This window comes from Jaculus jaculus, chromosome 1 (genome assembly GCF_020740685.1).
Source record: "Jaculus jaculus isolate mJacJac1 chromosome 1, mJacJac1.mat.Y.cur, whole genome shotgun sequence".
Lineage (NCBI taxonomy): Eukaryota > Metazoa > Chordata > Mammalia > Rodentia > Dipodidae > Jaculus > Jaculus jaculus.
Genome location: NC_059102.1, coordinates 199806076 through 199827931, shown reverse-complemented (window position 1 = coordinate 199827931; position 21856 = coordinate 199806076). Strand labels below are relative to the sequence as shown.

Genomic DNA, 21856 nt, shown 5'->3' with positions numbered 1-21856 from the left:
CAGACATATGTGCCACTTTATGTATTAGTCTTATGTGGGTATTGGGGAATTTAAAATGGGTTCATAGGCAAGCACCTTAACCACTAAGCAATCTTTCCAGTCCCATTAGTGCCTAAATCTTGCTCCTCTTAATAGTGTCTCCAAAGTACAGCTGTGTTCACAACAGTCTATCACTGAACAAATTTAAAGTTATTTATTTATTTTCATAAGTTATTTTTATTTATTTATTTGAGAAAGGAAAGAGAAAGACAGAAAGGCAGAAAGAAAGAAAGAAAGAAAGAAAGAAAGAAAGAAAGAAAGAAAGAAAGAAAGAAAGAAAGAAAGAAAGGGAAATGAAAAGAAAAGAAAAGAAAAGAAAAAAAAAAGAGGGCTGGAGGGATAGCTTAGTGGTTAAGCACTTGCCTGTGAAGCCCAAGAACCCCAGTTCAAGGTTCCATGTAAGTCAGATGCACAAGGTGGTGCAGCATCTGGAGTTTGTTTGCAGTGGCTGGAGGCCATGATGTACCCATTCTCTCCCTGTCTCTCTATCCCTCTCTCTCTCTCTCTCTTTCTCTCCTTTTTTCTCCATTTGTAGAAAATGTATTGTCCTTGAGCAATGCAGATGAATATTTTAATGAATAATATAAAATCTTAATGAGATGATTGATACATCAATAAAGTTTGGAAAAATGGTTGAAAATTATTGTAAAAAAAGAAAGAAAGAATGTAAAGAAAATAAAGGAAGGAAGGAAGGAAGAGGTAGAGAGAGGGAGAATGAGCATGCCAGGGTCCTTGACCATTGCAAATGAACTCCAGACATAGGCACCTCTTTGTGCATCTGGCTTATGTGAGTACTAAGGAATCAGACCTGGTTTCTTTGGCTTTATTGGCAAGTGCCTTAAACTCTAAGCCATCTCTCCAGACCTATTTTTACATGTGTTTTTGTGCAAGTATGGGAGATAGGCCAAGATCTCTTGGAGCTCTAATGAACTTCAAACAGACACATTTGATACTTCGCCTTTGGCTGTATTGGAGTGACAGGGAATTGAAGTCTAGCAGTCACCCTTTCTAAGCTAGTGACTGTAACCACTGAGTCATCTCCTCAGTGTCACAGAAAACTTCCATTATCCAGAATTAGGAACAAAGTTCAGCGCCCAAGCATGAATTTGAATAAATGTGCCTCTGTTCACTTCTGGATTCTGTCACATCTCAATGCTTTCTTCATCCTTTCACAAGTGCTATTACAGTGTTCCCAGAAAGCCTAACTTTAATGGCTTTCTCTTCCATGGTGAATCATTTCTACTACTATATTTTTCTGCACATACAAGCTCTAATCACCAAGTAGTGGCATTCTTCACAGGATTGGAATCTGGGCCCTGGAGATCCCGACTCCTGTTCCTTTACTGCATGGTCCATAAGTTTTCATTACAAGTATAGCTCTGTCAGTGCCTAGCTTGACTTCAGTTCTAGTTGGAATCTTAAAAACTGATGACTGGCTCACTGGGAGACTTTAGTAGAGGGCTGATGAATAACACATGGGGTAAGGACATACAAAACCACTCAATGCACTGACTCTCGGCCAGAGGGAGGACTATCAGGTACACACAGGTCTTGTACTCTGCCTTAAACAAAAAAAGTTGTAAAAATATATGTGAGAAATGATTTATATATAAATATATATCATGTCCATATAATGAATGGGGAAGTAGTTACATATCCTCCAGCATTGAAAAAGGTAAGATTTTTGCATTTAAATATAGTTTTGCAAAAAGGAAATGTTCATATCCTAAAGATTACAGTCATATGCCAAAATATACAGAGTGGATTACATTCTGAAGGCACTGCTGGGACTTCTTTCTGAGGAAGAAGCATCCTTCAATAACAATTCCGGAAGCCATCTGATGGAGATGGCTATAAAATTAGAAAAATTTATGATTATCCAAATGCTTTGAATTTTTCAATTGATAGCTTCAAAGAAGTTGAGTATCAGTTAAATATTCAAATATATATATATATATATATATATATATATATATATATATATGCAGCAATAATAATGTAGTTTGAATGACAGTGAAATAACTTGTAGTAAGGGTCCCTTGAATACCTTTACAAGTGGTGCTGATCACCAGGAATGCTAAAGCTTATTTCAGCCATATCCTGAAGTCACAGAAGAGTGGGGAGGTTTCAATGGTCACATTGATTCTTCCTGCTTTGACATGAAGCCACCAGTAAAACCTTAAGAATTGTGCATACCTGTTTCACTAGTGGGGATTTTGGCAGTATGGTTTGTTAAGACTGACATAGAAGGCCTGCACCCTGCTTTTAGTGCTTTGAACTATGCATTCTTCTATCTGTATTCTTATAACATCTTTTATGTAATATAGGTAAGCATTGATGTTCCTATAAGCTGCTGCTGTAGAAATTTCATCCAATACCCAAAGGCATCATAGGAACCTGGAATTATAGCCTGTCAGCAAAGAAACTCAAGTTACAACCTTCAGCTTATGATTTGTATCTGCAATGAAGGGCACTTGTGAAACTGAGCCCTTAGCCTGTGAGATCGGATACTAACTCCAGGTATTATTGGGATCGAACTGGATTAGAGGGACTTGGTATCTGTTGAAATATTTCTTGGTATTTAGTTAGAAGATCCTACATATTGAGTTTCAGAATTATTATGCCAGTTGTATTTGAGTAGGAAAAATACTGTTTTTATTCTTGTTGCCTAGTAACTAGAAAAATTACTTTCTGAAATCTGCTGCTCCCATATTCAAATACTATATGTAGAGGCACAAATATGTTCAGTAACTGTGTTCTTATTTTTTCCATAGTAATTGACGGAAAGCTGATACCTCTGTGTACTTCATGCACAAGTTTCAATTCTCTATCCTCTTAGAAACATGTTCTATAGTTTTAATTCAAGATAAGGAAAAAATGTTTTCTTCTTCATATATATTTTATCTCTAGTGGTCTTTCTTGCATGGGCAAATATGACATAAGTGGTAAATTATTAATGCATGCTGTTCACTATCCTAAAATATCATGGTGCATTTTAAGCACTTATCTGGTTAAACAAATCAGTTAATCTGATATTTGAATAGTATAGGAAGGTTATTTTTCAAAGGTGTAAAGATTTTAGCATATAAGCACTGATAAAATGGCAAAAAGTTAATTTAAACTAATTTTCTTTTATTCATTTCTAATAGACTCCTGTGAGGGTCTGGTGCCCTATTGGGTTTATTTCTTAAATCATAGTCTACCAGTTAATTGGGTTATAGCCCAGCCATAGACAAAATGTTTTCATTGCATTCCCCCAATCATGTGTTCAAATTAGGGCAAAAAATGTTTCTCTTAGATTGAAGTACTGATTTTTCTCCTGCCCCAGGAGTATATTTGATGTAATAGTTTGTCTCTGATAACACATTTCTGCCAAAGTCATGTACTGACTTCCATCCTTTGGATAATAATAATAAAAGTACTAGTTGATTATAACACTTTGATCCCTCAAGTGGAGTTAATGGCAGTAGTTTGAAGCCATAATTCACATCATAAGTTACATAGCAGCTGGGTAGGAAACACAATTATGAAAGAGGTGGCTTTCCATGCAGAAATTCACTAGCACTTGAAGGTTGAAAAAGTTCTTTCTTTACTATAGTCTGAATATTCTGCAGGATAAGAAAAAAAAAAAAACAAATTATTTAATATTTTCTCAAGCAAAAAGTCCAATGACTTTAACCAGAAGTTTCCTTCAGTAAATAGTACAGAATTAGCTCACTTAATTTTTCTTGAGCTATTCTATGGCACTGTAATAAAGCAGAATATACAAGCCTAATAAAATGTATTAAGAGTCAGCTAAGGGATCTGCACTTATTCTTTTATTGTATTCAAATAAATGCTTGTATAGATCTTTATTTCCTTCATATTTATGGTTATTTCATATCTTGACATAAGAACTGTTCTACAAGGGCTTTGATAAATATAGTGAAGTAAAGTGAACTGTTCAGTCTCCTATAGTACATTTGCATCTGTGCTCCTTGTGATGATGCTGCATTTTGTGCCTGCTCATATTTCAGAATGTGGATGTCACATCCATCAATAGCTGGGAATTATAGTCTCTATGAAGCACAGCCTTAGCACATAGAAGTGCCAGGCTGATGAAAAAATGAATTGAAAAGAAATGAAGCAATCTCTAATGAACAAGCGAACATGACTTGTTTAGCACTGAGAAATCAATGAGGTGAAACAGGCTCTCCCACCAAATGAATAAGGTGAAAATCAACCTATCATTGAACCCTGTAATTTCTCATCTTTACACCCACCATACACATGGTACCTCCAATTGAGCATGCTTGATTTTTACTATGGAAAATAAGATAAAGTCTGTTTTTCAACAGCTGCCAATCACTTATTAACCCTTTGTGTGTGTGGAAGACATTTCAGTAGTCACTATAGACTTTGTGATTAGTAAAATTTTTTAAAAGAGGGCATGTTTATGTATAGCTATAGTATTTGAAATATTCCTGCCATGGTTTCTAGGAGATAACATAATATTTATTCTTTTCCACCTGTCTCTTTACAACCATGGATGATGTTAATTGACCACTTCACCTTGATTTTACCCAATAATAATACAAATGCTTCACCCATTTGGGTTCCATCATGATCTCTTTGCTCTTCCTGCTGTGTTTCTCCTTATCACTCATTCATCCATTGCTTTTATGATTACACTTATACTACAATGCAAGTAATTACCAAATACACCATATAGAACTTTGTTTCACTTCTAGAAGCCTGTCTTCAATTTCAACTTCCAGTTTTACAGCTAGGTCACTTTCCTAAAGACAAATCACTGGTTTCAGACTGGCTTTGCTATGCATTATCCATGGTTCCACTATAATCCTGACTCCAGGCACCCTAAAGAAGAAGTAGGCTGAGTGGGACAGGCAACCAGGGTGCATATGGAGACCAGAGATTGTTAGCAGTACAGTCTCCACATTATCTATTAAGGATGAGTCTCCCATTTGAGCATAACAATCACTGACTCAGTTAATCTATCCAGTCAGCTTGCCAGAAGAATATCCTCTCTCTGTTATATAAGCAGTGGGATTACAGGCACCTGCCCCATACCTTTTCTCTTGGTGCTGGGGATCTGTACTCAAAAGCCTCACACTTGTGAAGCAAGTGGCTGATCCACTGAAACATCTCTCTATCTCAAACAAATTGAGTGACATGACACTTCTCAAATGCATCTCCACGGGTTCTTACAGTCTCTGATTCAGAGTGAACCTTTATAAACTATCATTATCAAGTTTTAAATCAAACTGCCAAGTAATTGTCAATAATTTTCATAAACATACATTTGCCAGGAAACTTTGTTTGTATAACATCCAAGCTCAGAATACTTTGCAGTGTATTACAGTGTTACACATGTACACTCACAAGCACAAATAAACACAAAGGACTCCTCTCCTAATAAGATTGGTAGATGGCATAGTGTAAAGGGTAAGTGTTTAAAACAGGTTAGATATTTCATTTGCAAACTACAATAGCTTGTTCAAGTTACACAACCTCTCTGAGATTTCACTTATCTCACCTATAAAATTAAGTGTGATAAACAATCTAAAGTATCTCGCAGGAAAAGTCATATGCATGTTCTCAGTAAGGCTTGTTGTGATAATAATGAGCCCTTTGAGAAGAAACTTGTGGAAAGAACTGTGATCTCCTATTACATTATTTTCAATACGGTCTAACAAAAGCCTTTGTCTATGATACTTGACCATTAATGAATACATTATCTGAATGAATGTAAAGGTTTCTGTGTTACCAAAGAATGTTATTTTCTCTCAAATTTCTCAATTCTGCCTTAAATCTCACATTACCATTTCTGTTTTGGCAAGTAATTCTTGGACTATATTTCACAACAGTTCCATTTTGCTGTCTTATAATTTATGTTAGAAGCAGCATATTGGGCACATGGTCTTTGACCATCCCAAACATTCCTATTTTCACACATCATTAATACAGTTTTCTCTGTTTTCTGCACCTCAGTTTTTAGAAATATATTATTTTAATTTAATTATTTGTTTATTTAAGAGAGCGAGAGAGTGAGAGGGAGAGGGAGAGGGAGAGAGAGAGAGAGAGAGAGAGAGAGAGAGAGAGAGAGAGAGAGAGAGAGAATGGACATTGAAGGAGGCAGGGCCTCCAGCCACTGAAAATTCTACCTTGTGCATCTGGCTTACATGGGTCCTGGGGAATCAAATCTGTGTCATTTGCTTTGTAAGCAAGTACCTTAACCATTTAGTGATCTCTGTAGCCCCATGAGACTCAGTTTTGATGTAGTAGATAAGGCAACAAAAGGTAACAATCCATAAAAATCCCCCCATGTTATTGATGTCCCTGGCAGCAACCTCTCAATCTATTTTACTTTTTAGATGCTATCACCAAAAGCAACAGAAGAAAGAAAGGGTTAACTTCAGTTTACAGTTTGAAATTGTAACCCATCATTACAGGGGAATCGTGATGGCAGGAGTTTGTGGAAGCTTATCACATCTATCCCAGAGTAAGGAAACAGAGTGGATGACAGCACTGAGCTCTGTTCTTTTGATGCAGTCCAGAACCCCACCCCATAGAATAATGACACCTTTAAAGGAGTCTTCCTACCTCAGTAAACCTAATTTTTGGTCATTCCTTCCAGGCATGCCCAGAGGCTAGTAATTCCAGTCCCTGTCCATCTGACAATCAATGTAAACCATCACACTGCCCATCTCTCTACCCAGTGATTAGTTCTTGTTCACTTGAGGTTTTGCAGAACGAGCCTTCCAGGACTGTCAGAGCAAGAATTTAACACAGATAATTTTAAATAGAGCCTTCATGACTTTAGTCTAAATAGTGACATAATTATAATCTTCCCATATTTTTTTCTTCTTGGCTCACTTTTTCTACTTAAGAAAATAAAACAAGCCAGGCGTGGTGGTACACTCCTTTAATCACAGCATTTGGGAGGCAGAGGTAGGAGTATTGCCAAGGGTGAATTCCAGGCCAGCCTGAGCAAGAGTGAGACCTTACCTCAAAAAACCACAAAATAAAATAAAATAAAACAAATCTTAATATTTATGGGCAATCGAGTAAGGTTCTGTCTCAAAAAATATACTTCTTTTGAGAATTAAAATTATTTACATGCATGTTTTAGAGCTTAAGTGGCTTTAAGTCAATCTGTTCCAGATGAAAACTAAGTCGGGGAGCAATTTAAAGAATAAGGTTCTATAAAGATTTCTCAAGAAATTGAACACTAGAAACAGACATGAGGGGAAGAGCATGAAGGGTACTTATTTTTATATTCTCTATTCTACACTTTTTTTTTAAATGTGTAACAGAAAAATGTTTTAAAATAAGCATATAAGTATGTGTGTTCACATTTTTTCTATTTACATTAAAATTGTAATTGTAGGGCTTGAGAGATTGCTTAGTGGTTAAAGTGCTTGCTTGAGAAGCCTAAGTACCCAGGTTTGATTTCCTAGTACCCACGTAAACCAGATGCAAAGTGGCATATGCATCTAGAGTTTGTTTGCTAGAAGCACTGGCATGCCCATTCTCTCTCTCTCTCTGTCTCTCTCTCTCTCTCTCTTTCACTCTCTCTCTCCTTCTTTCTCTTTCTCTCAAATAATAAGTAAATATTTTAAAAATTATAGTTGTATAGTAACCATATTATATCTCATTATGACATGCATTCATTCATTTTTTTTTTTTCTTTTTGAGGCAATGATGAAAGCTTTTATTAGGGAAACCGCAATCTGTCAGGACTGACTCTCAAGAGTGGAGCACAGTCAACCTGAGATTCCACAGATAGTGGCCTTTATAGTACTCTTAAGTTGGGGGAAGGTGAGAAAGCTCCAATACATGCATGTATGCCAAGTTCTTTGTGATTATCAAGTATGATGTGATCATCAAATATAAGGTGATGACAGAAATGATGGCTAGGAGGTGGGCTAGCCTCACGTTCTTCAGGTTTCATCTCCCCATTCCATACCAACTAAGACTGAATAAATTTACTCCCAGTAAGTTCATACTGAGACTAATTTAAGAGAAAACCTTCAATACATGTACTTCCCAGGTCTTGCTATTATCAGCATGTAATTCAAAGACAAACACAGAATAATATTCTTGGCAAATACTGCTTCATGTTTACTTAAAGCTTTTATATAAGTTTTTCAGAATCAATTTTAAGATACATTTAAATAAGAATTTTAAAAATATTGGTAAAAAGAATTAGTTCTAAGGATTATTTTCTTGAATTTATTAGAAATTGATTCCCATCCTTTTATTTTTATTTTACAAAACAACCACAAACTTTTGGGGGGAAATTCTTTGACTTCTACATTATTTGACTCATCTCTACATAGTCATGATGTGCAATTTCATTTGCTACTCACAAATAAGTAATTAAATAAATAACTTTATAGCTTCTCTTTGCAGTTTGGTATAATAGTAAAGAAAGTAAGTACATGGCTCCATCTTTGTAAATGTTTCACATCAATCTAAATTAGTCTGAATAGTGGTAATATCCTCCTTGTGTGCATGGCAGTATTGCCCTTTAGAACCCAAGAAGATTTGATCAGCTTTCTGTTGACAGTGCAAATCCAGAATTAGTCACAGTAAATAGAAGAATCAATTACTAGCTTTTAACATCATGACCTTCTTAAAAACCCTGTTGATACACTACATAGGAAATGCTGGATTCACCTATAATCTTTAGGAAATTCCCATGAGTAGTAAGGGAAGCATTTCTATTTTCACTCTAAGTCACATGAAATACTGTCTACTATCTTGACAATGTCTATAGTAGAGAAGTTAAAAGGCTTATATATCAATATCTTCATGTAATATTTCATATTTATATTGGAGAGGGCATGGTAGACCAGGTCTTCTTCCCAAAATTTTTAATTAATGTTTTTTGTTTGCCATTCCCATTCCCCTTCCTCAGTAGGATTTTGAATGAAAGTAAAGTGATTAGTTCAACTGTGTCTCACAAAATATTAAACTTGCATCTTTCAAGATACACTGGTAAACATAACTTAGTTAAGATAAAGATTCTAGCCTGAATGTTTTTCCACATTTTTTAAGGCTAGAAAATGGAAATGACTATGGAAGGTGTGGTAATGTGTATGAAAATGTCCCCCACTATCACCTGTGTTTAGGCATCATACTTAATTCCCAGCTGGTGGAGCCTTTACGGGAAACATTGCTGGAGGTGTGTCAACACTGGGGGGTGGGGCTTGACATATATTCACCCTGCTCCACTTTCAGCATTGAGCTTACACTCCACTTCCTTCCTGCTAATGTGGAGGTGGGACTCACTGCAGTCTGTCCCTGACATGATTTCCTGATCATGATTAAGCCTCCCCCAAAGGGTAAACTGAAAATAAACCATTTCTTTTCACTGTGTTAACAATCTATGTTTGAGCTCTGCAATTACCTAATCTCTTTTACCTGTAAGAAAAGAGAATCAAGATCTGAAGAGATTGCTCAGTGGTTAAGGTGCTTGCCTGCAATGCTCAATGACCTGATTTTGATTCGTTAGTACCCACATATAGCTAGGTGCACAAAGTAGTGATTCATTTGGAGGTTGTTTGCAGTGGCTAGAGGAAGTGACACACCCATTTACTATCTCTCTCCTTCTCTACTTATAAATAAATAAAATAATTTAAAAATACTTTTTATTTGTGAGAGAGAACAGTGACTCTTGTTACTTTACATAAACTAGGCTTGCATGTGCCACATTGTTCATCTGGCTTTATGAGAGTTCTGGGGAACTGAACCCTGTAACCAGGCTTTGCAAGTAAGTCCATTTAATCACTGTGACATCTCCCCAGCCCCCAAGATACCAATTTTCTGTCTCATGTTTCTGGTCACCATGGTGTGAGGGGTTTACTTCTTTGCCTTGTTGGGCTGAAACTTTTGAAACCATGAACCAAAATAACTTCCCTCCCTCCCTCAAGTTGTCACAACAATGAAAACTCAACAAACTTTGGAGTTTACAAAGTTCCCATAATCCTTTCCACATGTAGATTAGCAGCTGCTTAACTTCCCACAAATAGTATAGCTACCTCTTTTGGACATTGCCTCAAATCCTTATTTACTGGCTTTCCTTCAGTTCTTTTGAGCCTGTAGGGAAGAAGACATTGATTTGCAGATAACTGTATTTGTACAATAACTACATACTCTGATGGAGCACAAATGTTCCTCTACCATTTGAGCTGCTGTAAACTAGTGACACTATTCATAGAAAATTTCTTATTATTTTTTCTCTCCTTTTTGCCTAGTTCACCTCTTTTTCCTTTTTATTATTAAATATAAAAAATAGGTTGCTTTATAATTTTCATATATGTAATTTATATTAGAGTAAGATTATTTTTAATATTACATAATAACAACTTTATTCATATGTTCTGCTATGTGATGCTTAGGTAATTTTATGACAATATTTAGGTAATATATTTTGTATACAATAAAGGGTTTTATATTTTCAAATATCATTAACATAATGTTACATGCTATTAAATAGTCAGTGACTATGATGAACATGGGAATATTATCTTGGATACACTCTTAATAGCAGGTATGCTTTTAATGAAATAACTACTTTACATTTAGAAACACATAGTTTGATATTTCTTCCCAAAGTTGACTATAATCTCAGTGCCATGGTTTTGGAATACCTTTCCTTTAGGACTTTTAATATGGAACAATTTACTGACATTGCTGAAAGTATTCATCTGCCCTTTCCTATGATCAAAACAATGTTGTCATGAATTATAAAAGACAGAACTTCAAACATCAAACAACCAAAAGAAGTCTGTGATATTTTACTTACTCTATATATCCAAACATTCTTTTGATGTAACTGCTATTTTGTTTCCAGTGACCATTCTTAACTTTAAATTGAATATTTTACTCTCCTCACACACTTATATATAATAATTTTAAGGGTATTCTTTCTGTTATCATAGTGCATTCCTGAATCACTTTTCTACTGTGTGTCATCAGTCTTTTGAAATGTGTTTACTCATGAGTCTCTGAACATACCCTTCTTGTGGGAAGAACAATGCCTGATAGGGAGGCATGTTCTTAAATTACTCTCATGTTTAAAGGAAGCTATACAATTATGTCTTCCAAACTGAGGAGCATATCTACTTAATTCTATTCAAACTCTATCATTTCTTCTTGAATGAAGACCTTAAATAACAGCAAAATAACATTTCAAAGTTTGCTGAGTCTGATATTCTCACATTTTACCTGCGAGCCTTATTTCCAAAGTCACTTCCATTGCATGGTGCTCTCCTTCCCTCAGCTGGTGACAAAATTACCTCTATATATTCTTGTAGCATCAGCCACTTAAGTCTGTTATAACTCATATTACTTGCACTTCATCCATGCATTTATGTATCCTTGCCCCTCACCAGACTGTTTCATGTGGGCAGGAAAATAGAAATACATGCTCCTGAATCTTACATATGGGCTGCAGGAAAATCTATAATGTGTTTGTACATATTAGCTACAGCATATAGTTTGCTGCATGAAGGATTGTGGTGGTACTTAATCACAATTCCCTTTCAAATTTTATTACACTTGAATTAGGCAGTGGCCTAATAATGGTATGATGAATCAAGAGAAGGGTGGATAGTCATAGAAGAACCCATTTTGCTTCAACCTGGATTAAAAAAATAATAATACTTATTTTATTTTGAGAGGAAGAGAGAGAGAAAGGCAGACAGAGAGAGAGAGAGAATGGGCATGCTAGATTCTCCAGCCACTGCAAACAAAACTCCAATGCATGTGCCACCCTGTGCATCTGACATATGTGGGTAGTGGGGAATTGAACCTGGATCCTTAGGCTTCACAGGCAAGTGCCTTTACTGATAAGCCATCTCTCTAGCCCATCAATGTGGATATTTTTAAAACACTATTGTAAAAGTATATATGAAAGATTGGAGATTCCTTCAAGGGTAGACTATGCTTAGCATGTGCTAGGTTCTGGATCTAATGTCTAACACATACACTCATATACACAAGTATACATGACAGTTAATCTCATTCAGTTGCTTGCAAGCTATTTTGCCTGAATCAAAAACCAAGTGATGCACACCTTTAATCCCAGCACTCCTAAAGGAGGCAGAGGAAGAAGGATTATTCTGAGTTTTAGACTACACAGTGAATTCCAGTTCAGCCTGGTTTAGATCAAGACTTACCTTGAGAAACAAAACAAACAAAAATCCAAGTCTTTGTCCATTTAGGTAGCCTTTGAGAAGGTTTGTAGGATTTGAATCAAGAGGATTTTGCTTCGCTTTAGAGCCAAGAACCATAATGAGGGAAGTAATTAAGATGCCTTCCCTGACTTTGGATGCAGCATCTCACCCTGATCTTGATCTATACAGAACTCCCCTAGGCATTCAGCTAAGAGTGAATCACAGGCTATCACAATGCCTTATTATCTCTGTTTCAGCATTTCCCTTATGCAGACAGGATTCTTTTTTGTTGTTTTTTGTGAAGGAGATTGCAAGATCCATACAATGCAAAAGTTCTACCTGTGCCTTGGAATAGAACTCCTTGCTTTCAATCTTCCTAAACAAATAGTTGTTGTACCTGCCTTAAGGAATAGGTCAAGCAATGAAAACTTTAAATTTCAAGAGAAATATTTTGAATACAGCAATAAGACTATAGGAGGTGAGGGCGTTCATTGACTTCTGCTTTTTCTGTGCATTCCAACATTCCTAATTCTAGAGTTTGCTAATTGCATTCCATGACTAAGTAAAAGATTATAAATGACAGGGGCTAGCAAGATGGCTCAGTGGTTAATGATGTTTCCTTGTATGTTTACAAGGATCTGCTGTCAAGTCTGCTGATCCAGGTTCAAGTTCCAATCCACCCATGTAAAGCTTGAATGCTGAAAGTGGTATAAGAATCTGTCATTTACTTTGAGTAGGTATAAGCTATCTCTCTCTCTCTCACACACACACACAAATATCATATATTTTTACAAAGGTCCTATAAGAATGCATGTCTAGAAAGTATGTTTATAATAATTGAAATTTTAACCTTTAAGCAAAAATAGTAATTGTTAGGTCAGGACACAATAGAGTCACAAAAGACATGAACTGCCCAGCCATTATCCCTTCTTTGCCTAACAATGCCCCAGGTCTAGGTTTCCTGCCTCCTTAGCTCCCACCTGGTCAATTCTGGTCTCACACCCTGTGGCTAAGGTAAAGAACAAAGAAGTTCCTTTCTTTTCTCACCTTCCCCCAACTGAAGAGACCTATAAAATGCACTATCTGTGGAATCTCAAGTTGACTGCTCTGCTCTTGAGAGTCAGTCCTGGCTGCTAGCTATGACCCCCCAGCACCAACAAAAGCTTCCATCTTTGCCTCAGAGTGGTTTCCGTGGGTCTTGGTCACTCTTGAACCTTACAGTAATAAGTCCTTGTAAGGGAATATAGGGTTTGTACCAGACTTAGCACATTTTTGCCTTCTGCATTAGTCAGACAAGATCCTCACGACAGTCAGGAACACCGAAGATTAAAGGCGAATCTCCAGAGGTCACAGGGCTGCCCAAACAAAGCATATGGAACACAAGCCATACTATGTGCAAAGATGTCTGTATACAACATTTGAAAACTTAAAACATATTTACAATATTAAAATATGATTGGGTGAAATTATTCTAATTATTGCAATTAAACAGGAAATAAGTGAAAAAGTGAATCTTATCTACATAAATGCATTTTAAATTAGAATAACTGGACACAGATAATATGAGAAATGAAATTTCAGCAACTTAAATGAACTGGCATACAAAAGAAATGTAAACAAGTCCTGGTGTTCCAGTTCTATACAATCCAGCTACTCCAGAGGTAGATACAAGAGAATTTTAGTTCAAAATCTCACTGTGATATGTGATACAGAGTGGCGGTTAAGCGCTTGCCTGTGAAGCCTAAGGACCCCGGTTCAAGGCTCGGTTCCCCAGGTCCCACGTTAGCCAGATGCACAAGGGGGCGCACACATCTGGAGTTCATTTGCAGAGGCTGGAAGCCCTGGCGCACCCGTTCTCTCTCTCTCCCTCTATCTGTCTTTCTCTCTATGTCTGTCGCTCTCAAATAAATAAATAAATAATGAACAGAGTGAGTTAAAAAACACAGGGGATGGGCTGGAGAGCTGGCTTAGTGGTTAAGCGCTTGCCTTTGAAGCCTAAGGACCCCGGTTAGAGGCTCGATTCCCCAGTACCCACATTAGCCAGATGCACAAGGGGGTGCACGCATCTGGAGTTTGTCTGCAGGGGCTGGAGGCCCTCCCTGGCGCGCCCCTTCCCTCTGTCTCTATCTGCCTCTTTATCTCTCTATCACTTTCGAATAAATAAATAAAAATAATTAAAAAAACAGGGGACAATTTGGTAACAACTTGTCTCAAAATCTGAAGTACAAGGATGGCTGGAGAGAAAACTCAGGGACAGAGCATTTTCATAGAAAGAAGACCATATACTCAATCCTCAGAATTGCAAAATTGAAGTAAATTGGAAGTGGAAATAGTGTCCATATTAAATATAATGCCATTAAAATTTTCAATCACTAAAAGGGCCACAATTTACATATGTGTTACGAAAGGCCAAATTCACGTTCATTTTCAAATTAAATCAAGGAAAGATACAAAATATTAATTCTATTGTGAAGAGGCTTTTGAAATATTTTCCATAATTTAATTTGATGAATCTTAATATTTTACATTCTAGAAATACTTCGGAGAACCAGAATACTTGAAACTCTCTGTTTCTCAGATACACACACACACACAAAAAAACCACAAAAGATATCTAAGGAAAAAGTTGGTATTCTGCCAAAGGGAAAAAAGCACTTTTATAAAGTGTTAGGATAGAATCTTTTAGAAGCAAAACCACTGCCTTATACTAAATTTAGGGCTTAGTTCTGCCATTCACCTCATGCAGCCTCATCCTTAGCATTTCTAAAATGAGAAGACTGGTAGAGCTGAATTTAAACAAATTTTCTATTTTTTAAATGAATAATCATAATAGTTTTTTTTTTTTTTAAATTTTATACCAACTTTTCATTTAGAAGCATGCTATTGATAGGAAAAATAAAGAAAGAACTCCAGCCTTTGTTCCCATTGTTTAATTTGGTACGGAGTTGCTCTGAATGTGGAAACTGACAGTCAGAATCTTCTTTTGGTAATGTCAATCCTCTGTTCCCCTGAGGCCCTTGTGCTTTCTACTTTCTATGCTGATGGGTATGCATGCTGGACAAAGCAGGATTGAACAGAGAAAGGGAACTACTAATTTATACTTTATCATAAGTACTTTTCATAAAATAAATCACTCTTTATTTTAATATGCTTTCCAGATTTAGCAATGAAGAAGATCAAAGTTTCCTTCCAGGCAAAATTGGAAATATAATGAAAGTTCAATATAGTTTTGTGGCAAACTTGCTTTCAGGACTATGTACAAAATACCAGCAGATTCTATGGCCACATTAAAACTGAGGCTTGACATGAAGTTATTTCTATAGAAGATTGACAGGATTGAGCCTAAAGATATAGCATAGGTTCCCATAGCCAGATATTTCAAAATAGTTTAGAAAATGGTTCCTTTTAGTTTATTTCTCAGATTCAGTGTCCCTTATCTCAGGTCCTGAAATGAAAACTGTGACATTGCTGTCCCTTGGGAGTCTGTGTCTAGCCCTTTTCCTCTGGGAATGACAGTACCAAGAAGCTGTGCCCACAGCATGGCTAGGAATCGAACTGTGGTCCTTTTGCTTTTTTTCTTTTTCTTTTTTTTTCTTCCCCCCATTCCCCCCCCACCCCCCAGGCAAATGCCTTAACTGCTAAGCAATCTCTCCTGCCCGAAATAATCTATTTGTAAAAACTAAAAGTTCATAGAGGCAGGCTATGATATGGAAAGCAGCATGGGTGCTATTCTGTCCTGTGTCCATATTGGCCACTGAACAATGCTATAAGCATGTAGCTGCTGTGATTAAGTTAATGGCCCCTCTAGCATGAATTGAATTAAATCCCTTTCAGAAAGTATTTTCATGACAAATGCCTACTCTTTATGCCAATGTCCATTTACAAAGGCAACATGCAACCTTCAAAAAAGGAGTAGATCTTGCTTGCCTTGGGCATTACACATGCAGCCTCTCATTGATTGGTAAATATTTTTTGAGGTTCCTCATTGTTTTTGTTCATTGCCTTTCAAGGTCAGGATTTTTATTTTTTCTCCTGGACTGACACTACCTCATTGAAGTTACCTGGATGGATACAGCTGCTGCACTTCTATCCCGAGCTTCTAATTATTACCAGATGCAATCTAATTAAACCCACCAGGTGTCTCCCCTCAGGAAAAAGTGGCTCAAAGAAGCCTTGCTAAGAATAAAATATGGAAACAAGGGAATGGCAAATATGAACTGAACTTTTTGTAGGGAAGTTGACGGCTTTTAAAGTTTTCTCATCACTAATACAGCAAGCAAGAAAAAAATAGTTAAATTGTGTTGGTAGTGATGCGCAGGATTATTCTGTCATTCTATTGCTCACAAACATATTACTGCAATTTTTCTTAATCTATCTGAAAATGTTATTTACTTATCATGCTAAATATAGCAGTAAAGATAAAAGTTACCATGTAGGATTTTAAAAAAGACATGCTATTTTGTTTTCACTTTCTCAAAGATATGTGCATATGAATTAAATATAAAATAAAAGGAAATAAATTAATAGTTTGTTAGATTCTGTTATTTTTTTTTAAAGAACATGGCATGCTGGTATAATATTTGAAAATAAAACAAAGTTTTTACCTTAAAATTATTTTGAAATCATGTTGTAATCTGTATACCACTAAAATGAAAGGCACATTTCCACTAAATTCCATAATAAGAGGTGTTTGGAAAAATCTAGCTCAAAAAGTGAAGTTATAGTTTCTTCCAAATCAGAAAGTAATTTTACAACATTTTATATTATGAATTTTAAGTGCTTAAATGTTAGCTCTGCATATTGTCTGATTAGTTTAAGCAAATATTAAATAATATGTACAAATACATAGGTTCATGTTGTCTAATACTTGTTCTGAAAATGTATGTGAGTGGATGAAAATAAATACTCATTTGAAACTTTTGCACTGAAAATTATACTCTTACTATAGCTATTAATTAATTGTATCATTCTGAAATATTTATATAGAATTTTTGGGTTCCTGAGGAAGAAAAGGTAGTTATCATTTTGTTTTCAGATATCAATGACTCATCATGACCTTAACTAACTTATTCTGCAACTTAACATATATAAAGTATTATCCGTTAATGTTTACAATTTAATCTAATCAAATATTTACAATATATTAATAAAACCAATTCCATAAACATTTGAATGGCAAGAAGGTCGGCTGGATTATAATTCAGGTGAATTAGAGAAGTTAATTGTATTAGAGTTAGTGATATTACATTTTAAATTTATTTTAAGCTTAATGTAGAGCACACTTAATTTCTATGAAAAATATTGGCAAGGGGAGAGTGCTTCCCTGATCAAAGGTGCTTGCTTAAATATGTTCTATTTGTCTTATAAAATAAAATAACACATCTGTGCTTTTGAATATAATGAAATTAAGATGCTAATATTAGAATGATACATTCAAATGTGTATATAAAGTAGGTTTATCTTCAATGTAATTTTGATGAGCTATAACATAACAACAACTTATTTTTTAAATATAAAATTTTAGCTAAGGTATTATAAAATAATTCAGCTAGTATTATTACTTGTGTGTAGTAAAACTTAAGACAATTTAAAATATCCGTGTAATTAATAAAATATAACACAGACCATGAGAGTAGTATGCTTCTTAATTTAATGTTTATGGTTTATTTGATTTAAAAATATTTAGTCTTTAAAACTTTAATTCTTCTAGCCTATCTGAAAATATATTCTCAAAGTCTCAATCATAAAAGGCTATATTACAATGTACTAAACTTTAATTATTCTTTTAGAGCAGATATACTACATCTGAAGTAAGAATTCAATATATTCCCAAATAAGCTCTCAAATGAGGACTTATATCAGTTTTTGTTGATGTTGTTAGTTCTAGACATTCTTAATGATCTGTGTGGGTCATGCTATTGGCATTTCTTCCCTGGACTTGCTAAGATACACTTCAAGACTGCAATAACTAGATTAAAGTAACAACACGCCAAGTGTAGCTCTGGGCTACAGTTTTAGCTGACACCAATCATCTTTCACTGGACACACTTTATGGTCTCTAATACAAGATGACTTTGCTGGATAACTTAGTGTTTGCCAAGTTGCTGCTACATTTTGATGTCATAAATCTGTAGTGAGACTCCACAGGTTTTTGAGAGCTTATGATAAAATAGTGCTTATATAATTAACATATCTAATTATGTTTATAAATTATACCAGCTTTCCCCAGTACACCCTATGATTAAATATTGTTTAATCTCATTTCTTATTGGTTCTAGAAAAAAACAAAGTTGGCTGCAAGACTAACTTAGGTTCATTTGTACATTTAAAATAGCATTCAATTTGGAAAATTCAAGTTTGTAATTTAGATGCAAAAGTATGAAAACTTTGCCTTTTTGGCTGGTTAATGATGTTGAAAAAGTACATGCTGTATATTACACAAAAATGAGAGTGCAAATTATTTATCTATATCTATATATAACAACATCCATTAAAAATCCCACAGTTTCCAGGAATTCATATAGTAATGGTACAATGATATAATTTATTTTTTTATTAGGCAATTTTTAATTTTCCATAAAGAATCAGAACTGAGGCTAGTGGTCTACATGCTAGAAGCATTCATTTCCATCACTTTTTGTTTAAATCTTTGGAGTCAAGCATATGTATGAGGTATAAATTGTTGTATATTACCAGGAGATTATGCACTAATAACTATTTATAATAGATATTAAAACAACATTAGAAGTTACCTCCCCAAAACAAAAACAAGTATGTATTTAGTTTGTTTTCACAACAAATTGTAGGAACTTGGCAGATATCATACCTCACTGATGTAATTCTGAAGATATGAAAAATATTTGATCTATGAAATAAATACTATATAAGCCTAAGACTGTATTTCCTGAGTTTCAGTCTCTTTGATTCCAAAATTATGTGTACTTGAGCTCATTGTTGGATATGGTGCTCATGTTCAAGGGGTACATGTAAAAATGCTACCTGCTCTTCATGTTACTTACCTGGAAAACCAGTCTGTAGTCTGTGTAAAGAGCCATCTTTTCCTAATGGGAATAGGAGTACAATAGGTTGCATTTCATGAAGACATAAAATGCACTGGTTTTCATGTGCATTCATATGCAGAATAAGAATGATTATAATTGTCTATAGCACCTGCATTGCTCTCAAAAATAATGACTAAATTGTATAATGACATCTTTCCTTACACATTTAGAACCAGGATGTTAGGAAAGCTGGAGTTAGTGTGCCTGCTTTCAGAATGCGAGGAACTGTTGGACATATTTTACTTACTTGAATCAGATTGTGTGTGTGTGTGTGTGGGTGTGTGTGCATTCAATGCGTACATATGCCCAGTGTCTATGTGCATACATAATGTCCCTGTACATATCTGATGAGTAAGATTTCAGGCTTATTAGTATTATTTTCCTTTTAAGACTGCAGTTTCAGTCAGGTTAACCTTTACAATTCTGCAAAATAAATTAAAGGCCTTCGATAATATATAAAACATATGCAAAATAATATTGGAAGTTGTGGTTTTTAGAGCAAAGAGATACAAGCTTTGAGATAAATGTTTCAATTAAAATTGACTGTTCCCATGTTATTGGGTTCTATTTTTCTCCTAGTCTGTTCCAGTCTCCTTAATTTACTTTTGTAGAATCCAGTTAAAATGAAATGACATTTTTGTCCTTGTTTTCTCCTCCCTCGATGTTTTCTTGTTCATACTGATTCTACTCATACCACATCTCACTTTCCTCCTATTATGAAAATTTTTCATTGATCCCATTAAGCATCTTTTCCATCCTATAAAATCTTATATTTTAAGGCTATTTAGACTATTTCATTATATTTGTGTTGTATGCCCTTGGCAACAAGATAGTAAATAATACAATTCATGAAAAAGCATATCATACTATCATACTATCATAATAAATTGTCAATATAATTTACTGATAAATTAAATGTGACTAAATATTTCAATAGTCTCCTTAAGACATATTTTGAGGCTCCAAGAATAACATGTAGATATGTTGCTATAGCGTAAGAATGTTTTATTGCCATTCTAAATTATCAGTCTACCTTGATTCCATAACTATTGTTCAGTTAGGAGGTGTCAGATTATATGTTTTTGTTTTACAATTATTTTATTACAGAATTGTAAATAGATTAGTTATAAAATTGGACATGTACTTATATTCCCATTATAGCAAATTATTCAAGATTCATCAAGGGACATAGATATTAAGCAATACCAAAAATTTAGGGCTCTGAATACCTTGTTAGGGATATAAATATATCTAAATATATTTAGAATTGTGTTTACAACATAAGAATGAAAACAACATTCACATATAAAAAGTAGCAACCAAAGCCAACCCAAATAGCAAAGTCCTGCATGTCTCCAAATTACATTCTTAATTTTACTTGATTTTGGTTGTACTAAAATATAATTTTACTTTTTCAAAATATTCCCCATTGAATGATATGCTAATATTTTAAAAATACTATGTTAACCAAAATGATCACCTACCCTTCTGCAGTCTTGAAGGTTCTTTCCCCTTTCCTTCTGTTAAACTAAATTTGATTTTGCCTAAAGGTGTGAGTACACTTATATGTGCAGGGACTTCAATAATTCATATTTTTGACATCTAGACATTATATGACCCACTGAGTATTCTTAATTAGTTAGGGAAGGAAGCATCTGTATGGATTCACAAATTATTTTAAACATGCTTTTAAATATTTTAAATTAGAGCTTCCAATTAAAATTGTACATGTCACATTGTCTCATTTAATTCCACTGTTCTTTGAGGGAAGCAAGGCCTCAGCTGAACAAGTCTCACTGATGTGAGCTGAGCTCAATTAGTTTCTGATGTCCTGCCAAATTGCCTCATTACCTGTCACACAAACACCACTGACACTTTTAAAGTCGAGCTCTTTGCATCTATATTATTCTCCTTAGGCCACAAATAATTATTCTCATTAGAGTAGTAAAAATAAGCAATTTGCTAATAAACAATAAACCAATATGTTTGTAATAGAAATAATAGAAGAAAGCAATGATGGAATTCAGAAGTCAAGTGTGAGCTCACATGGATCTTGTACATGCTCATAGGGTGCACATGTGCATGTGTGTTTGTGTGTGTCTGAACTCTTTGTGAGTTATATTCACTATACTTTCTATGTCAAATTCCCAGACATTTAATATGATTACTTTGTCTACTGAGTTTCCTATAAGGATTGCATTTTATTGATAATAATCCAAGAGTTATCCAACTGGTATATATTTGAATTTAAGCATTACTTTTTCCTAATATTGTGCAACATACAGCTGAAACATTTTTCACTGCAACAGAGGGCTTAAAACAGCTTATACCACACTCAGACCACATTCTTGAAGACTAAGTATAAACAGATACTTCAAACAATCTTTAATTGTAAATCCTTCTTTAATGCTATTTACCACTGATCAAAATGTTGGCTCACAAATTTCTGTGGTTTTACCACTTGAAATGTTAGTCAACCAAATGACTTTTCTTTTTCCTTTTTTTCCCCCCACTTCTTATTGCCTCTTTCATAAAGAAATGGAAAGACCAAAGTTTAGAATCTAATTGAGA

At 34.9% G+C, this 21856-nt stretch overlaps 1 long non-coding RNA gene across 1 annotated transcript in view; it reads right to left on the bottom strand.

The window, feature by feature from the left end:
* LOC123457642 overlaps positions 1–21856 on the bottom strand; it is a 759804-nt gene that overhangs the window by 293739 nt on the left and 444209 nt on the right. The window lies entirely within an intron of this gene.